We start from the raw sequence: 5,765 nt of genomic DNA, 5'->3' as shown, positions 1-5,765 counted from the left end.
TGAAACCAAAGGAGAGTTTAATAAAATTGAAATTAAGAAAACTATTGAATTAATAAATAAAACCAATAGTTGGTTTTATGAGAAAACTAATAAAATTGATAAACCTTTGGTCAATCTGATTAAAAAAAAGAAAGAAGAAAACCAAATTACTAATATTAAAAAAGAAAGGGGTGAACTCACCTCCAATGAGGAGGAAATTAAAACAATAATTAGAAACTACTTTGCCCAACTTTATGCCCACAAATTCGATAATCTAAACGAGATGGATGAATATTTTTAAAAATACAAATTGCCCAGATTAACAGAAGAGGAAGTTGATTACTTAAACAACCCCATCTCAGAAAAAGAAATTGAACAAGCCATCAATGAACTCCCTAGGAAAAAATCTCCAGGGCCAGATGGATTCACAAGTGAATTCTATCAAACATTTAAAGAACAGTTAATTCCAATACTACATACACTATTCTTGAAAATTGGGGAAGAAGGAGTCCTCCCAAATTCTTTCTATGATACAAATATGGTTTTGATACCCAAACCAGGAAGAGACAAAACAGAGAAAGAAAATTATAGACCAATTTCCCTAATGAATATAGATGCAAAAATTTTAAATAAGATTCTAGCAAAACGAATACAGCATCTTATCACGAGATTAATACATTATGATCAGGTAGGATTCATACCAGGACTACAGGGCTGGTTCAATATTAGGAAAACTATTAGCATTATCGATCACATCAACAACAAAGCTAACAAAAACCACATGATTATCTCCATAGATGCAGAAAAAGCTTTTGACAAAATACAACATCCATTCATACTAAAAACATTGGAGAATGTAGGAATAAAGGGAACTTTCCATAAAATAATAAGCAGTATCTATCTAAAACCTTCACCAAGCATTATATGCAATGGGGATAAGCTAGATGCATTCCCAATAAGATCAGGGGTGAAACAAGGTTGTCCATTATCACCACTATTATTTAATATGGTACTAGAAATGTTAGCTGTAGCAATTAGACAAGATAAAGATATCCAAGGAATTAAAATATCCAAAGAAGAAACTAAGTTATCACTCTTTGCAGATGATATGATGATTTACCTAGAGAATCCCAGAGATTTAAGTAAAAAATTACTAGAATTAATAAACAACTTTGACAAAGTTGCAGGGTACAAAATAAACCCACACAAATCTTCTGCATTCCTATACAGCAAGACATAGAAAGAGAAATCCCATTTAAAGTTAGGGTAGACAGTATAAAATACTTAGGAGTCTACCTGCCAAAACAAACCCAGGGATTATATGAACACAATTACAAGACCCTTTTTGCACAAATAAAGTCAGATTTAAGTAAGTGGAAAAACATTAGTTGCTCATGGGTAGGCCGGGCTAATATAATAAAAATGACAATTCTACCCAAATTAATATACTTATTTAGTGCCATACCAATTAAACTATCAGACAATTACTTTCTAGAGCTGGACAAAATAATATCAAAATTCATTTGGAAAAACAAAAGGTCCAGAATATCAAAGGGACTAATGAAAAGAAATGCTTGGGAAGGTGGCCTAGCGCTACCAGACCTCAAACTGTACTTTAAAGCAGCAATTATCAAAACCACTTGGTATTGGCTAAGAAACAGAGAGGTAGACAAGTGGAATAGACTTGGCACTCAAGATGCAGTAGGCAAGGAATATAGCAACCTTCTGTTTGATAAACCCAAGGACCCCAGCTTCTGGGATAAGAACTCATTGTTTGACAAAAATTGCTGGGAAAACTGGATAACAGTGTGGCGGAAATTAGGCATAGACCCATACCTGACACCGTACACAAGAATAAAGTCCAAATGGGTACATGATTTAGGTATAAAGATTGATACCATGAATAAACTGGAGAAGCAAGGAATAGTGTATTTATCAGATCTATGGAGAAGGAAGAATTCTTTACTAAAGGAGAGATAGAATGCATTATGAAATGCAAAATGGATAACTTTGATTACATTAAACTGAGAAGTTTTTGCACAACCAAACCCAATGCAACCAAAATCTGGAGGGATGTAGTAAATTGGGAAAGAATTTTTACAGCTAAGCTCGGGGATAAAGGCCTCATTTCTAGAATATATAGAGAACTGATCCAAATGTATAATCATACAAGTCATTCCCCAATTGATAAATGGTCAAAGGATATGAACAGGCAATTTTCAGAGGAAGAGGTTAAGGCTATCTATAATCATATGAAAAAATGCTCTAAATCACTATTGGTTAGAGAGATGCAAATCAAAACAACTCTGAGGTACCACATCACACCTATAAGCTTGGCAAACATGACAGAACAAGAAAATGATAAATGCTGGAGAGGATGTGGGAAAGTTGGAACACTAATTCTTTGTTGGTGGATCTGCGAGCGCATCCAACCATTCTGGAGAGCAATTTGGAACTATGCCCAAAGGGCTACAAAAATGTGCATACCCTTTGACCCAGCAATATTGCTACTAGGACTATATCCCCAAGAGATCATAAAAATGGGAAAGGGTTCCACATGTACAAAAATATTTATAGCAGCACTCTATGTAGTTGCCAAAAACTGGAAGTCAAGGGGATGTCCATCAATTGGGGAATGGCTGAATAAATTATGATATATGAATGTATTGGAGTACTATTGTTCCATAAGAAATGATGAACAAGAAGACTTCAGAGAGGCCTGGAAGGACTTATATGACCTGATGCTGAGTGAAAGGAGCAGAACCAGGAGAACTTTATGCACAGCAACAACCACAGTGTGTGAGAGTTTTTTCTGGTAGACTTAGATTTTTGTAATAACACAAGAACTTCTTACCAAAAAAAAAAAAAAAAATCCCAATGGAGGATCTCAAGGCAAAATGCCTGCCACACTCAGAGAGAGAAATATGGAAGTCACTCACATATTGTAGCAGATCATGTTTGTGTATGTGTATGTGTTTGTGTATCATGTTCTGATTTGTTATACGATTTCTTTCATTTATCTTAGTCTGACTACATAGCATGACTATAGTGAAAATATACTCAATAGGAAAGTATATATAGAATCTATACAGAATTGTATGCAGTCGTGGGGAGGGAGGGGGGTAGTGGGGGGCAGGTGGGGGGGATAAAATCACAATTGTATGGCAGTGACTGTTAAACATTACAAAATAAAAAAAAAAAAAGAAATGTGCTTTTACATTCTAAAATAATGCTGCTCTTGTCTTTCCTTTCACCTCTCATCCTGTCTCTCTGTGTTTGTCTCTGTCTGTGTCTCTCTTTCACTGAAAAAGAGATTAAGTAATTTCTGTTTACAGAATTTTGGAATCTTTCTTTGTTAGTCTCTTCCTTATGGTGAATGCATCATAATATTTACATTTCATAAAAAAGTTGTGATCAAGTCAACATTTTTACCTTTTCTGTATCCAGTTTTTCACAATCAGTAGGCATATTCAAATATATAATATTGATGCTGTTGCAATTGTTTCATTTTTTTTTCTCATCTTTAGTCTATTTTCTTTTATTCTGATACTATTTTTAAAAAAGTACTCTAGGCTAGATATTGTCTTCTTGTGCATAGATAATTGATCTTTATATATGAATTTCACTTAAATATTTGCTTATTTCATAAGAATTAGATGATTTAATTTATGAATATATTAATTCATCAGACTATGTATTTTGATACCTTGAATGTCCTCCAAATATTTACTGGGAAATAATAATGACATATATATATGGGTCCTCAAAGTGATATACAAACTTTGATGTCTTTTCAACCTATCATTCACAATCTTTCCTTGGCCCTCTTTATCTTTGAGTATCAAGTTATATACTTAGTTTTTTGAAGGACCTTGTCAGATTATTTCTCTAGCTCTTTCCTATTTAATGGATATTGGTGCATTTTCAATGAACCAACATTTATTGAAACAGCAAGCATTCATTAAGGGTCTACTGTTTGCCTTGTACAATGCTAGATTAGGAGAGGGAAAAGATTGTAATACAAAATTGAAATGTTCCATGCCCTCAATGATATTGTGTTCTTCTAGACTAGGAATACAAAATACTCATAGATAAGTAGGTAGACTATTTACCAAATAGAAGCACAGTGACCTGTGGAATATTAGTAAACATATGTTGAAGAAAGTGTCATCTGAGTTGACTCTTAAAGGAAGTTCTGGGTTCAAGAATTTAGATGAGGAGAAATAACATTGTATTTTTGTTTTGTTTTTTAATTTCAGAAAGTCCAGATTTATAACTTCAAATAACTGTTGTGTCACTTGGAGATCAATATTGTCCTACCAAATGCTCTTGATGAACATTTAAAATACATTACCACCTGAATACAATGATCAAAGGAAATAAATCAATTAAAACAACATGAGTCTTTATTCTGCATAAAAATATACAGTCATATCATTATTGTCACTTTAACCTTTCAGTCATCTGATGGATAATGAAATTATCCATGCTTTCAGCAAAATGCCATATTTTAGCAAATTGAATATTCTTCAAAAAGTTGTATTTTTTTAAAAGAGCAAAGCAAAATTGAAAAGTAGATTTACTGGGGGACAGTTTAACTCCAATAGTTTCACTTTTTCCCAATCTGGCAGAATAAGACCATAAAAAACACCAAGTCAAGTATCTCATTCACTGCCACTCCAAATGCAATTCCAGCTACAACAATCAAATTTTTCTTCAAAAAATCTATAATGTAGTCACCACATGTCTCTTTTTAAACTTGCTTTCCCTTTTATGATACACAAATGTCCTTTGTATTACTAACATTTGTACATTCACATGATGCAGAATACTTGTCAAAATAGCTTCCCCAGTCAGCAGCTCCATCAATCAAGCCACAGCATTTAAACTTCTTTTGAATTTGCTCCAAGTTGTTTCTAAATGTTTCATGTTCAGTACCCTCTTGAGTCAAACTTTTCATTTGTTCCTGGAAACTTTCTTTAAATGAGTCTTCAATCTTGGATTTGTAGACAATGCCTACCACACCTGCGGCAACCTAAATGATCACAATCAGAGGCAGTCCAATGAAGAACAAGAGCAACATTCAATGACTTTCTTTCATAGCACCACAGCATCCCAGCATATCAAGGACCATGATAATGGCACCCACAGCTATCGAGAGATTAGCTGCTCATGTATGTTGATTGTATCTGCTTCTCCATTGATGATATCATCACCATGTTCACTGACACGTGCATGTATTGATACTCCCAGGATGACACAGCCACATGCCCAGAATATGAAGTTGAAGATGAACATAGAGTATTTTATAAATCCACTGACAGCTCCCATTTCTAAAGGAAAGCAAGAAAGCAAATAAAGAGAATTTTCTTTAACAGAAGTATCCAGCAGTATCCTCAAGATGCCAGATGGATTTTCGGTGTGCTCTGTGCTTCTGCAGTAGGCTCCTAAAAAGTTTCCTTAGCCCAGGTCTCTACTCTTTGAACTCAAGAAATAACATTGTAAGAAAGGATATGCTGGTGAAATGTTTACCAACTGGCTCTCTAGAAAAACAGAAACACTATGTGTCACACACTTTTAAGTATAGTCTGCATTATTAACATTTGCACCATACTTTATAAGTACACACAATCAACAGACCAACGAATCAAATAATGATCTGTAGCAATTGCTGATTCTAAGGTGAGGATGTGTTCTTCACATTGAAAAATGAAACAATTGGTTCTTGGGAGTTCTTCTTGGTTCTTCTTTATTCTAGTTATGAAAGATAGCCTGTGCAAACATGG

The 5,765-nt window shown here is 34.1% G+C and overlaps 1 pseudogene; it reads right to left on the bottom strand.

The window, feature by feature from the left end:
* Window positions 1-4,588: 4,588 nt before the first annotated feature.
* LOC140498354 (tetraspanin-8 pseudogene) lies at window positions 4,589-5,332 on the bottom strand (annotated as a pseudogene).
* Window positions 5,333-5,765: the final 433 nt, after the last annotated feature.

The sequence above is a fragment of the Notamacropus eugenii genome, chromosome 4 (assembly GCF_028372415.1).
Source record: "Notamacropus eugenii isolate mMacEug1 chromosome 4, mMacEug1.pri_v2, whole genome shotgun sequence".
Lineage (NCBI taxonomy): Eukaryota > Metazoa > Chordata > Mammalia > Diprotodontia > Macropodidae > Notamacropus > Notamacropus eugenii.
Note: the sequence above shows the minus strand (reverse complement) of the source record. Positions and strands in the feature narration are given on the sequence as shown.